Source organism: Saimiri boliviensis, chromosome 20 (genome assembly GCF_048565385.1).
Source record: "Saimiri boliviensis isolate mSaiBol1 chromosome 20, mSaiBol1.pri, whole genome shotgun sequence".
Taxonomy (NCBI): domain Eukaryota; kingdom Metazoa; phylum Chordata; class Mammalia; order Primates; family Cebidae; genus Saimiri; species Saimiri boliviensis.
This window is the reverse complement of record NC_133468.1, coordinates 3,772,881-3,787,309: the sequence shown is the minus strand read 5'-3', so window position 1 is coordinate 3,787,309 and position 14,429 is coordinate 3,772,881. Positions and strand designations below refer to the sequence as shown.

The 14,429-nt window shown below is 48.0% G+C and overlaps 1 long non-coding RNA gene across 1 annotated transcript; it reads left to right on the top strand.

The window, feature by feature from the left end:
* Window positions 1-9,445: 9,445 nt before the first annotated feature.
* Window positions 9,446-11,922, top strand: LOC141582466 (uncharacterized). Its single transcript, XR_012515319.1, has 3 exons — window positions 9,446-9,512; window positions 9,971-9,995; window positions 11,857-11,922. It is a non-coding gene; the product is annotated as an uncharacterized LOC141582466 (long non-coding RNA).
* Window positions 11,923-14,429: the final 2,507 nt, after the last annotated feature.

Genomic DNA, 14,429 nt, shown 5'->3' with positions numbered 1-14,429 from the left:
AACTGAAACATTACTGAAACTTATGGGGGGGGGGAACAGAAACTGAAACTTGTCAACAGGAAACATTAAACTGAAACTTACGCAAACCACAACATGGCTGAGCAGATCACAAAATGGCGGCTATTGCTGCCCACAATGCAGGGTCAGGGAGAAGTGCGTGGGCGCCCTCCGTGTTTGCTGCTGTTGTGCCGTCTGCTCCTGAAGTGTGCAACTAAGGATGAAAATAATCCATACTGTGTATAGCTCACCATCATGGTTTAAAGTCCAATGAAATGGATGTTCACTGCAGCAGGAGCATAGGTTTATTTAGGAAAGTTAAGTGACATAGTAACATTTTTACAAAAAAGAGGATATTTACCAGGCCTCTGTCTGTGAGCAGACCCTGTCCTGGAGTCACGCCGTGCACCTGTGTGCTGTCTAGGTGAACACTGCCTACTTCACAGTGATGACGGTGGCTTAGCCAGAGACCCGAGGCTCTGTCCCCCAGGGCTCTCCTGATGGTGTCCTTTGCCTTCCTTCACCACCAAGGAGGGTGGCCCAGCAGCAGCTCAGCCCCTGCTCTTACTCCACCTCCTCTGCACATGCCAGCCCTGTGTCCTCAGCACCCAGGGCTGCCAGAGGGCCTTCAGCAGCTCCCACGGCTGACAGTGACTCTGTGTTTCCTAGATTTCAGAATTAACCTGATGTCAGAATCTAGCGAAAGGACCCAGGAAATTGTTCTCTCTCTTCGCGGGGTAAAGTCTTTATTCTTTTTCTGAGATGGGAATTTTATTTCTCTTGGTTTCTTTCCACTTCATTTGAATTATGATATGCAAATCTCACCATGGAATTTATAGATGAATTGCAGAATTTCTTGGTGGGCAAATGTAAGAGTCCATTACCAACTAAGAACTGATTGAAGATGGCACCCGTAGATGCCAGCTTTACTGACAAACTGCATGGCAGCACATGTTCTTCTTGGGAAATGCATTCTTCTTGAAAATCATGGTGACTCTGCAACCAAAATCATTTTGAAAATCTTCCCAAAACTCTGTGCCTTTCCGCAAGTGTCCTTTAGGCTTTATTTTCGGGCCATGGCCTCAAGCACTATTTCCTGTCTAGGTTTTTAATGCCATCATGCAAATGAAAGGCCTGTGCACACAGGACACAGGATGGTGTGACACTCACACTGTTTTCCTTTCTCTCTGCAGAGGGACTCGCCACTTGGGCCATGGGGTACGTACTCTGGGGTCACCCCTTCGCTAAGGAAACATCTTCCTGTCCAGAAAGGTGACACTTTTCTCCCTTCTTTTGCTGGAGAGCCACCTAGTGTGAGCTTCCTGCTGGAAATGAGGTTTGGACAATTTGGTGTAAGAAAAATGAAAAGTTTAGTCAACACCTGTGGCCTTCCACTCTAGTTCCCAGAAGCAGCGATGTCACTGAAATAGGAACAGGGGTGCATCAGGGTGGGGAGGCATGGAGGAGAGAGTCCGTGCGGAGTGATGGGGAATGTCTGTGGGAGTGTGTGTGAATTTCTCTAAAAAGGAGGATACCCTGTTCAAAGCAAAATATTAGAATCAGTGTTGTAGAAACAAAAGTCCATCCTCACTGGACACATCACATCAGTCAACACTCATACTTAGCCACAGCTATACGCGGAGGGGAGTTTAATATGCTGAGCCCTGAGATTGGAGAGGGTTGGGAGATGAATTATCCAGGCTGTCAGTTTCCTGAATGAAAAAGGCAAAGTGATCTCAAGAATGGGTGGTGCAGAGTGGAAAGATGGGCTGAAACTGCATTAATCAGACAGCAGTGCTGGAAGTTCTGACCACGCCAGGAAGTTTGAGCATGTGTGTGTGCATACAAAAACAGAGTATAGCCTTAAAAATGGTTAGTGAATGAATAGAATATTTGGATAAGAATTCAGTCTTCTTTTTAAAAAAAAGGCTGCTTGCTATTTTGTAGAAAACCTCTGAAAGAGAAGATATTCACAGGAGGACCAGAGGTGTATTGTAGGGAGGAAATAAGCTTAGAAGGACTCAGGAAGGCAGGGCAGCTGAGCTCAGGTCAGATGAGGAGGCAGGAGCCCTGAAGAGGCTGCCGCCCCGGCAGGTGTGCCCTGTTTGAGATGGGCTATTTCACGTTGATGAAGTGACCTGGGGCTAGAAAACCTCTCTTCCCTGCTCCTTCCCTGCACCTGCTGACGGTCACTCTGTGTCCTCCTACTTCCAACAGAACACGCCCCAAAGGAAGCCTACTTGTACCAAATCTCAGATGATGAGAAACCACAACAGCGGAAGGTCAGTCCACCTGGTTTGGCTAGAGAAAAACTTTCTTAACTTTATCCTTTTGAATGTCAGTAAGGTAGGAGAATCTGAGCCTATGTATGATGGGTGGTTTATACAGTGTCCTTCATGGGGAGAATTCTGAGTGAGCATCTGTTCCCCACTGAGGTTTGATTTAAGGCAGGAGGAGAAAATGGCAGCACCGGCCACGCACTGAGGGGCAGTGAGCTTCCTCCCCAGCAGCTTGATTCTGTGCTTGGGGCAAAGTCACTTCATTGCCAAGCCCCAGGATCTTCAGAGGGAATATCCTGCAAGACCGACTTTAGAATGAGTCAGCTGTCCTGTTCTTCTTCTGCGTTCCTTTGACTTGAACACTCTTTCCCATCTGGTCTTCTAATGTCAACAAGTGAAGAAAAGCCCTGTACACTCAAGCCTCAGGATGGTCTGAAGCTCAAAGTGTTTTTCTTTCTCTCCATGCAGGCAGAGGAACCCACCAAGGAAAAAGGTGTGTATTCTGGAAGCGCTCCTTCAATAAGGACAGATCTTCAGTGTGGCAACAGGTGGCTCTTACTCTCCTGCTTTTGCTGGAGAACCGCTTTGGTTTGAGCTTCCTGACAGAAAGCAGATAGGGGCAGTTAGGTTTAAAAACACTCATTCCATCTGGTAAAGAACCGTGACCATCCCCCTGAGTCCCTGGAGGCAGCATTGCAATGTAGATGGAATAGGGCGGTGTGCATGAGGGCCATGAGGTATGGAGGAGATGGCCGTGCGGAGTGATTGGGAATGTCCTTGGGAGTGTATGTGCATTTACCCAGAAAATTCAGAAAAACTTTCTAAAACATTGAATCACTACTGCACATTTCACATAAATTAACCCATTCATCCTCCACCTCAGCTGTACCTGAAGGTGAATGTTATATCCTCACTCCTCACATAGAGATGGTGCAGAGATGGATTTCCCAGGCTCTCAATCTCCTAAACGGAAGAGGGAAATGTGAACTCAGGAACGGGAGGAGGACTGATGCAGTGGGTTACTATTGTGCATTCACCAGGTGGCCCTGGTATAACTCGTCATTATGCCAGGCAGTTCTGGCATCTGTTTGTGCATGTGGAAGGATAAGAGTCTTGAGAGGTCCCAAACACTGTCTGTCATTTTAGGGGTCTCAAGGGCTGCCTGACGCAGACTATGAGGAGGTTCATTTTACACTGGAGTTTTCTATGTGTATTTATTAATGTGAAACACAGAAGCGAGCTCACGGGTGGTTGGCGGTAGTGGTGGCCTCATTTCTCAGCTTGTGGTCTAAAGCAGAGAAATAATCAGGGACATACTCTATTATGTTTAATAACCGGATTTTTACAAGCATTTCACATGCTCAGGCGGGCCGGGTGCGTGGCTCATGCCCCTAATCCTAGCACTTTGAGAGGCCAAGGTGAGTGGATTGCTTGAGTCCAGGAGTTGGAGATCAGCCTAGGCAACGTGGTGAAAGTTCATATCGACTAAAAATACAAAACGTTACCTGGGTGTGGTGGCTCACCTGTTGTGCCAGCTACCTGGATGGCACAGTAGGGAAGAACACTTGATCGTGGTAGGTGCGGGTTCCACTCAGCAGAGATCATATCACACCTCTCCAGTTTGGGTAACAGAAACCAACTGCCAAAAGAAAAAGAAAGGAATAAGAGGAAAAATGCTTTAGTTTAGTAGTAAACACAGTCAAACACAGCGCTGACTATGATCTCAAGGAACCACTTGGGTGTTGGGCTCCCACCCACCTTCCCTGTGGGAACCTCCCGCACATCTGGGATGGAGAGGGTCAGCGCCCGCCTGCTGTCCCCATGACGGGCTGTTCCAGGGTCAGAGCCAGTGTCAGTGTGAGCAGCAAGGACTCCCAACACACGCAGACATTGTGTTGAGAAGGTCGAGTGCAAGGACAGACAGCACTTGCTAAATAGGGCTGGGTTTAAAGGAGAGGATGACTAAGTATTTTCAAAGCTTTATTGTCTTCAACACCAAAGATTAGTGAATATTCCGTATATTTTGGCTAGAATGTGATGTCTCAGAGTAAAGTTTGCTTTTTACCAAGTAAAACATATCGCAGAATGACTGATGCACACAGAAGCACCAGATGTGGATTCTAGAGAGGAAATGAGCTTGGAAGGACTCAGGAAGGGAGGGCGAGTGAGCTCAGGTCAGATGAGGAGGCAGGAGCCCTGAGGAGGCTGCCGGGACACACAGCCGGCCCTGGGTGCGGTGCCCTGTCTGAGATGGGCTATTTCACGTTGATGAGGTGACATGGGGCTAGAAAACCTCTCTTCCCTGCTCCTCCCCTGCACCTGCTGACGGTCACTCTGTGTCCTCCTACTTCCCACAGAATGTACCCTGGTGGAACCGTTCTCGTGCCAATCCACAGATGATGAGAAGCCACCACAGCAGAAGGTCAGTCCACCTGGTTTGCTTGGAGAAAAGCTTTCTTAATCTTTTTGAATTTCAGTAAAGTAGGAGAATCTGACCCTCTGTGTTATAGGTGGTTTATGCATTGTCCTTGGTGGGGAGAATTCTGAGTGAGCGTCTGTTGCCCACTGAGGCTTGATTTAAGGCAGGAGGAGAAAATGGCAGCACCAGCCACGCACTGAGGGGCAGTGAGCTTCCTCCCCAGCAGCTTGATTCTGTGCTTGGGGCAAAATCACTTCATTGCCAAGCCCCAGGACCTTCAGAGGGAATATCCTGCAAGACCGACTTTAGCATGAGTCAGCTGTCCTGTTCTGTGTTCCTTTGACTTGAACTCTCTTTCCCATCTGGTTTTCTAATGTCAACAAGCGAAGTAAAGCCCTGTACACTCAAGCCTCAGGATGGTCTGAAGCTCACAGTGTTTTTCTTTCTCTCCATGCAGGCAGAGGAACCCACCAAGGAAAAAGGTGTGTATTCTGGAAGTGCTCCTTGGCTAAGGAAAGATCCTCAGTGTGGCAACAGGTGCCACTTACTTTCCTGCTCTTGCTGGACAGCCGCTTTGGTTTGAGCTTCCTCACAGAAAGGAAATAGGGGCAGTTTGGTTTAAAAAACACTCAATTTATCCAGTAAAGGACCGTGACCATCCCCTGGAGTCCCTGGAGGCAGCATTTCCATGTAGGTGGAATAGGGTGGTGTGCATGACGGCGATGAGGTGTGGAGGAGACGGCCGTGCGGAGTGATTGGGAATGTCTTTGGGAGTGTTTGTGCATTTACCCAGAAAATTCAGAAAACTTTCTAAAACATTGAATCGCTACTGCACATTTCACATAAATTAACCCATTCATCCTCCACCACAGCTGAACCTGAAGGTAAATGGTATATTCTCACTCCTCACATAGAAATAGTGCAGATATGGATTTCCCAGGCTCTCAATCTCCCAAACGGAGGAGGCCAATGTGAACTCAGGAACGGGAGGAAGATTGATGCAGCGGGTTACTATTGTGCATTCACCAGGCGGCCTTGGTATAACTCGTCATTATGCCAGGGAGTTCTGGCATCTGTTTGTGCATGTGGAAGGATAAGAGTCTCCCAAACACTGTCTGTCACTTTAGAGAGGTCTTAAGGGCTGCTTGACGCAGAGTATGAGGAGGTTCGTTTTACTCTGGACTTTTCTATGTGCATTTATTAATGGGAAACGGAGAAGCGAGCTCATGGGTGGTTGGTGGTAGTGGTGGCATCATTTCTCAGCTCATGGTCTAAAGCAGAGAAATAATCAGGCACATACTCTATTGTGTTTAATAACCCGATTTTCACAAGCATTCGACATGCTGAGGTGGGCCGGGTGCATGGCTCATGCCTCTAATCCTAGCACTTTGAGAGGCCGAGGCCAGTGCCTTGCTTGAGTCCAGAAGCTGGAGATCAGCCTAGGCAACGTGGTGAAAGTCTGTATTGACTAAAAAAACAAAACGTTACCTGAATGTGGTAGCACACCTGTTGTGCCAGCTACCTGGATGGCAGAGTGGGGAAGATCACTTGATCCTGGAGGTGCAGGTTCCAGTGAGCAGAGATCATGTCACACCACTCCAGCTTGGGTAACACAGGCCATCTGCCAAATAATAATAAAAAAAGGAATAAGTGGAAAAATGCTTTAGTTGAGTAGTAAACACAGTCAAACACAGCGCTGACTATGATCTCAAGGAACAACTTGGGTGTGGGCCTCCCCCCCACCTTCCCTGCGGGAACCTCGGGTACAGCTGGGAAGAAGAGGGTCAGCGCCCGCCTGCTGCCCCCATGACGGGCTGTACCAGTGTCAGAGCCAGTGTGTGTGTGAGCAGCAAGGACTCCCGGCACACGCAGACATTGCGTTGAGAAGGTCGAATGTATGGAGAGATAGCGCTTGATAAATAAGGGCTAGCTTTAAAGGAGAGGATAACTAAGTATTTTCAAAGCTTTATTGTCTTCAACACAAAAGATTGGTGAATATATCATATATTTTGGCTAGAATGAGATGTCTCAGAAGAAAGGTTGCCTTTTAGCAGGTATAACATATCGCAGAATGACTGATACACACAGAAGCACCAGACATGGATTCTAGGGAGGAAATGAGCTTGGAAGGACTCAGGAAGGGAGGGCAAGTGAGCTCAGGTCAGATGAGGAGGCAGGAGCCCTGAGGAGGCTGCCGGGACACACAGCCGGCCCTGGGTGGGGTGCCCTTTTTGAGATGGGCTATTTCACGTTGATGAGGTGACCTGGGGCTAGAAAACCTCTCTTCCCTGCTCCTCCCCTGCACCTGCTGACAGTCACTCTGTGTCCTCCTACTTCCCACAGAATATACCCTGGTGGAACCGTTCTCCTACCAACCCTCAGATGATGAGAAGCCACCACAACAGAAGGTCAGTCCACCTGGTTTGCTTGGAGAAAAGCTTTCTTAACTTTCTCCTTTTGAATTTCAGTAAGGTAGGAGAATCTGACCCCATGTATCATGGGTGATTCATACAGTGTCCTTGGTGGGGAGAATTCTGAGTGAGCGTCTGTTCCCCACTGAGGCTTGATTTAAGGCAGAAGGAGAAAATGGCAGCACCAGCCACACACTGAGGGGCAGTGAGCTTCCTCCCCAGCAGCTTGATTCTGTGCTTGGGGCAAAATCACTTTATTGCCAAGCCCAGGACCTTCAGAGGGAATATCCTGCAAGACCGACTTTAGCATGAGTCAGCTGTCCTGTTCTGTGTTCCTTTGACTTGAACACTCTTTCCCATTTGCTCTTCTAATGTCAACAAGTGAAGAAATCCTGTGTATACTCAAGCCTCAGGATGATCTGAAGCTCACGGTGTTTTTCTTTCTCTCCATGCAGGCAGAGGAACCCACCAAGGAAAAAGGTGTGTATTCTGGAAGCGCTGTATGGCTAGGGAAAGATCTTCAGTGTGGCAATAGGTGGCACTTTCCTGCTCTTCCTGGAGGGCCGCTTTGGTTTGAGCTTTCTGACAGAAAGCAGATAGGGGCAGTTTGGTTTAAAAAACCCTCAGTCCATCCAGTAAAGAACCGTGACCATCACCTTGAGTCCCTGGAGTCAGAATTGCCAGGTAGATGGAATAGGGTGGTGTGCATCAGGACGATGAGGTATGGAGGAGACAGCTATGTGGAATGATTGGGAATGTCTTTGGGAGTGTATGTGCGTTTACCCAGAAAATTCAAAAAAACTTTCTAAAACATTGGATCGCTACTGCACATTTCACATAAATTAACCCATTCATCCTCCACCTCAGCTGTACCTGAAGGTAAATGTTATATCCTTACTCCTCACATAGAGATGGTGCAGAGATGGATTTCCCAGGCTCTCAATCTCCTAAATGGAAGAGTCAGATGTGAACTCAGGAACGGGAGGGGGGTTGATGCAGTGGGTTGCTATTGTGCATTCACCAGGCGGCCCTGGTATAACTCGTCATTATGCCAGGCAGCTATGGCATCTGTTTGTGCATGTGGAAGGATAAGAGTCTTGACAGGTCCCAAACACTGTCTGTCATTTTAGGGAGGTCTTAAGGGCTGCCTGACTCAGAGTATCGGTAGGTACATTTTACACTGGAGTTTTCTATGTGTATTTATTAATGTGAAACACAGAGAAGCGAGCTGACGGGTGGTTGGCGGTAGTGGTGGCATCATTTCTCAGCTCGTGGTCTAAAGCAGAGAAATAATCAGGGACATACTCTATTGTGTTTAATAATCAGATTTTCACCAGCATTTGACATGCTCAGGCGGGCCGGGTACGTGGCTCATGCCTGTAATCCTAGCACTTTGAGAGGCCAAGGTGAGTGGTTTGCTTGAGTCCAAGAGTTTGAGATTAGCTTAGGCAACGTGGTGAAAGTTCATATCGACTAAAAATACAAAAAGTACCTGGGTGTGGTGGCTTACCTGTTGTGCCAGCTACCTGGATGACAGAGTGGGGAAGATCACTTGATCCCTGGAGGTGCAGTTTCCAGTGAGCAGAGATCGGGTCACACCACTCCAGTTTGGGTAACAGGGACCATTTGCCAAAGGGAAAAAAGGAATAAGTGGAAAAATGCTCTAGTTTATAGTAAACACAGTCAAACACAGAGCTGACTATGATCTCAAGGAACCACTTGGGTGTTGGGCTCCCACCCACCTTCTCTGTGGGAACCTCCAGCACATCTGGGATGGAGAGGGTCAGCGCCCACCTGCTGTCCCCATGACGGGCTGTTCCAGGGTCAGAGCCAGTGTGCGTGTGAGCAGCAACAAACTCCTGACACTCGCAGACATTGCATCGAGAAGGTGGGGTGCAAAGACAGACAGCACTTGCTACACAGAAGCTATGTTTAAAAAACAGGATAACTAGGTATTTTCAAAAATGTATTGTCCTTAGCACCAAAGATTAGTGAATATTCCATATATTTTGGCTAGAATGTGATGTCTCAGAAGAAAGGTTGCTTTTTACCAAGTAAAACATATCGCAGAATGACTGATGCACACAGAAGCACCAGACGTGGATTCTAGGGAGGAAATGAGCTTGGAAGGACTCAGGAAGGGAGGGCAAGTGAGCTCAGGTCAGATGAGGAGGCAGGAGCCCTGAGGAGGCTGCCGGGACACACAGCCGGCCCTAAGTTGTACCCACTTTGTGATGGATTATTTCACGTTGATGAGGTGACCTGGGGCTAGAAAATGTCTCTTCCCTGCTCCTCCCCTGCACCTGCTGACGGTCACTCTGTGTCCTCCTACTTCCCACAGAATATACCCTGGTGGAACCGTTCTCATACGAATCCTCAGATGACGAGAAGCCACCACAGCGGAAGGTCAGTCCACCTGGTTTGCTTGGAGAAAATGTTTCTTAACTTTCTCCTTTTGAATTTCAGTAAGGTAGGAGAATCTGACTGTATGTATCATAGGTGGTTTATCCAGTGTCCTTGGTGGGGAGAATTCTGAGTGAGCGTCTGTTCCCCACTGAGGCTTGATTTAAGGCAGAAGGAGAAAATGGCAGCACCAGCCACACACTGAGGGGCAGTGAGCTTCCTCCCCAGCAGCTTGATTCTGTGCTTGGGGCAAAATCACTTTATTGCCAAGCCCAGGACCTTCAGAGGGAATATCCTGCAAGACCGACTTTAGCATGAGTCAGCTGTCCTGTTCTGTGTTCCTTTGACTTGAACACTCTTTCCCATTTGCTCTTCTAATGTCAACAAGTGAAGAAATCCTGTGTATACTCAAGCCTCAGGATGATCTGAAGCTCACGGTGTTTTTCTTTCTCTCCATGCAGGCAGAGGAACCCACCAAGGAAAAAGGTGTGTATTCTGGAAGCGCTGTATGGCTAGGGAAAGATCTTCAGTGTGGCAATAAGTGGCACTTTCCTGCTCTTCCTGGAGGGCCGCTTTGGTTTGAGCTTTCTGACAGAAAGCAGATAGGGGCAGTTTGGTTTAAAAAACCCTCAGTCCATCCAGTAAAGAACCGTGACCATCACCTTGAGTCCCTGGAGTCAGAATTGCCAGGTAGATGGAATAGGGTGGTGTGCATCAGGACAATGAGGTATGGAGGAGACAGCTATGTGGAATGATTGGGAATGTCTTTGGGAGTGTATGTGCATTTACCCAGAAAATTCAAAAAAACTTTCTAAAACATTGGATCGCTACTGCACATTTCACATAAATTAACCCATTCATCCTCCACCTCAGCTGTACCTGAAGGTAAATGTTATATCCTTACTCCTCACATAGAGATGGTGCAGAGATGGATTTCCCAGGCTCTCAATCTCCTAAATGGAAGAGTCAGATGTGAACTCAGGAACGGGAGGGGGGTTGATGCAGTGGGTTGCTATTGTGCATTCACCAGGCGGCCCTGGTATAACTCGTCATTATGCCAGGCAGCTATGGCATCTGTTTGTGCATGTGGAAGGATAAGAGTCTTGACAGGTCCCAAACACTGTCTGTCATTTTAGGGAGGTCTTAAGGGCTGCCTGACTCAGAGTATCGGTAGGTACATTTTACACTGGAGTTTTCTATGTGTATTTATTAATGTGAAACACAGAGAAGCGAGCTGACGGGTGGTTGGCGGTAGTGGTGGCATCATTTCTCAGCTCGTGGTCTAAAGCAGAGAAATAATCAGGGACATACTCTATTGTGTTTAATAATCAGATTTTCACCAGCATTTGACATGCTCAGGCGGGCCGGGTACGTGGCTCATGCCTGTAATCCTAGCACTTTGAGAGGCCAAGGTGAGTGGTTTGCTTGAGTCCAAGAGTTTGAGATTAGCTTAGGCAACGTGGTGAAAGTTCATATCGACTAAAAATACAAAAAGTACCTGGGTGTGGTGGCTCACCTGTTGTGCCAGCTACCTGGATGACAGAGTGGGGAAGATCACTTGATCCCTGGAGGTGCAGTTTCCAGTGAGCAGAGATCGGGTCACACCACTCCAGTTTGGGTAACAGGGACCATTTGCCAAAGGGAAAAAAGGAATAAGTGGAAAAATGCTCTAGTTTATAGTAAACACAGTCAAACACAGAGCTGACTATGATCTCAAGGAACCACTTGGGTGTTGGGCTCCCACCCACCTTCTCTGTGGGAACCTCCAGCACATCTGGGATGGAGAGGGTCAGCGCCCACCTGCTGTCCCCATGACGGGCTGTTCCAGGGTCAGAGCCAGTGTGCGTGTGAGCAGCAACAAACTCCTGACACTCGCAGACATTGCATCGAGAAGGTGGGGTGCAAAGACAGACAGCACTTGCTACACAGAAGCTATGTTTAAAAAACAGGATAACTAGGTATTTTCAAAAATGTATTGTCCTTAGCACCAAAGATTAGTGAATATTCCATATATTTTGGCTAGAATGTGATGTCTCAGAAGAAAGGTTGCTTTTTACCAAGTAAAACATATCGCAGAATGACTGATGCACACAGAAGCACCAGACGTGGATTCTAGGGAGGAAATGAGCTTGGAAGGACTCAGGAAGGGAGGGCAAGTGAGCTCAGGTCAGATGAGGAGGCAGGAGCCCTGAGGAGGCTGCCGGGACACACAGCCGGCCCTAAGTTGTACCCACTTTGTGATGGATTATTTCACGTTGATGAGGTGACCTGGGGTTAGAAAATGTCTCTTCCCTGCTCCTCCCCTGCACCTGCTGACGGTCACTCTGTGTCCTCCTACTTCCCGCAGAATATACCCTGGTGGAACCGTTCTCATACGAATCCTCAGATGACGAGAAGCCACCACAGCGGAAGGTCAGTCCACCTGGTTTGCTTGGAGAAAATGTTTCTTAACTTTCTCCTTTTGAATTTCAGTAAGGTAGGAGAATCTGACTCTATGTGTCATAGGTGGTTTATACAGTGTCCTTGGTGGAGAGAATTCTGAGTGAGCGTCTGTTCCCCACTGAGGCTTGATTTAAGGCAGGAGGAGAAAATGGCAGCACCAGCCACGCACTGAGGGGCAGTGAGCTTCCTCCCCAGCAGCTTGATTCTGTGCTTGGGGCAAAATCACTTCATTGCCAAGCCCAGGACCTTCAGAGGGAATATCCTGCAAGACCGACTTTAGCATGAGTCAGCTGTCCTGTTCTTCTTCTGCGTTCCTTTGACTTGAACAGTCTTTCCCATCTGCTGTTCTAATGTCAAGAAGTGAAGAAATGCTGTGTGCACTCAAGCCTCAGGATGGTCTGAAGCTCACAGTGTTTTTCTTTCTCTCCATTCAGGCAGAGAAACCCGCCAATGAAAAAGGTGTGTATTCCTGAAGCGCCCCTTGGCTAAGGACAGATCTTCAGTGTGGCAACAGGTGGCACCTACTCTCCTGCTTTTGCTGGAGGGCTGCTCTGGTTTGAACTTCCTGACAGAAAGGAAATAGGGGCAGTTTGGTATATAAAACATACAGTCCATCCACTAAGGAACGGTGACCATCCCCTCGGGTCCCTGGAGGCAGAATTGCCATGTGGATGGAATAGGGCGGTGTGCATTAGGGCGATGAGGTATGGAGGAGACGGCCGTGCGGAGTGATTGGGAATGTCTTTGGGAGTGTATGTGCATTTACCCAGAAAATGCAGAAAAACTTTCTAAAACATTGAATTGCTACTGCACATTTCACCTAAATAAACCCATTCATCCTCCACCGCAACTGAACCTGAAGGTAAATATTATATCCTCACTCCTCACATAGAAATGGTGCAGAGATGGATTTCCCAGGCTCTCAATCTCATACGGAAGAGGGAAATGTGAACTCGAAAACGGGAGGAGGACTGATGCAGTGGGTTACTATTATGCATTCACCAGGCGGCCCTGGTATAACTCGTCATTATGCTAGGCAGCTTTGGCATCTGTTTGTGAAATGGAAGGATAAGAGTCTTGACAGGTCCCAAACACTGTCTGTCATTTTAGAGAGGTCTCAAGGGCTGCCTGATGCAGAGTATGAGGAGGTTCATTCTACACTGGATTTTTCTATGTGTATTTATTAATGTGAAACAGAGAAGTGAGCTGACGGGTGGTTGGCGGTAGTGGTGGCATCATTTCTCTGCTCGTGGTCTGAAGCAGAGAAATAATCAGGGACATATTCTTTTGTGTTTAATAACCCGATTTTCACAAGCTTTTGACATGCTCAGGTGGGCCGGATGCATGGCTCATGCCGGTAATCCTAGCACTTTGAGAGGCGAAGGCAAGTGGATTGTTTGAGCCAAGGAGTTGGAGATCAGCCTAGGCAATGTGGTGAAAGTTCATGTCGACTAAAAATACAAAAAGTACCTGGGTGTGGTGGCACACCTGTTGTGCCAGCTACCTGGATGACAGAGTGGGGAAGATCACTTGATCCCTGGAGTTGCAGGTTCCAGTGAGCAGAGACCATGTCACACCACTCCAGCGTTGGTAACAGAGACCAACTGCCACAAGAAAAAAAAAAAAAGGAGTAAGTTGAAAAGTACTTTAGTTTAGTAGTAAACACAGTCGAGACAGCACTGACTATGATCTCAAGGAACCACTTGGGTGGTGGGCTCCCACCCACCTTCTCTGCAGGAACCTCCAGCACATCTGGGATGGAGAGGGTCAGCGCCCCGCCTGCTGCCCCCATAACGGGCTGTTCCAGTGTCAGAGGCAGTGTGCGTGTGAGCAGCAAGGACTCCCGACACTCGCAGACATTGTGTTGAGGTCGAATGTATGGAGAGATAGCGCTTGCTAAATAAGGGCTAGATTTAAAGGAGAGGTTAACTAAGTATTTTCCAAGTTTTATTGTCTTCAACAGGAAAGATTGGTGAATATATTCTATATTTTGGCTAGAATGAGATGTCTCAGAGTAAAGTTTGCTTTTTACCAAGTATAACATATCGCAGAATGACTGATGCACACAGAAGCACCAGACGTGGATTCTAGGGAGGAAATGAGCTTGGAAGGACTCAGGAAGGGAGGGCGAGTGAGCTCAGGTCAGATGAGGAGGCAGGAGCCCTGAGGAGGCTGCCGGGACACACAGCCGGGACACACAGCCGGCCCTGGGTGGGGTGCCCTGTTTGAGATGGGCTATTTCACGTTGAAGAGGTGACCTGGGGCTAGAAAACCTTTCTTCCCTGCTCCTCCCCTGCACCTGCTGACGGTCACTCTGTGTCCTCCTACTTCCCACAGAATATACCCTGGTGGAACCGTTCTCGTACGAATCCTCAGATGATGAGAAGCCACCACAGCGGAAGGTCAGTCCACCTGGTTTGCTTGGAGAAAAACTTTCTTAACTTTCTCCTTTTAAATTTCAGTAAGATAGGAGAATCT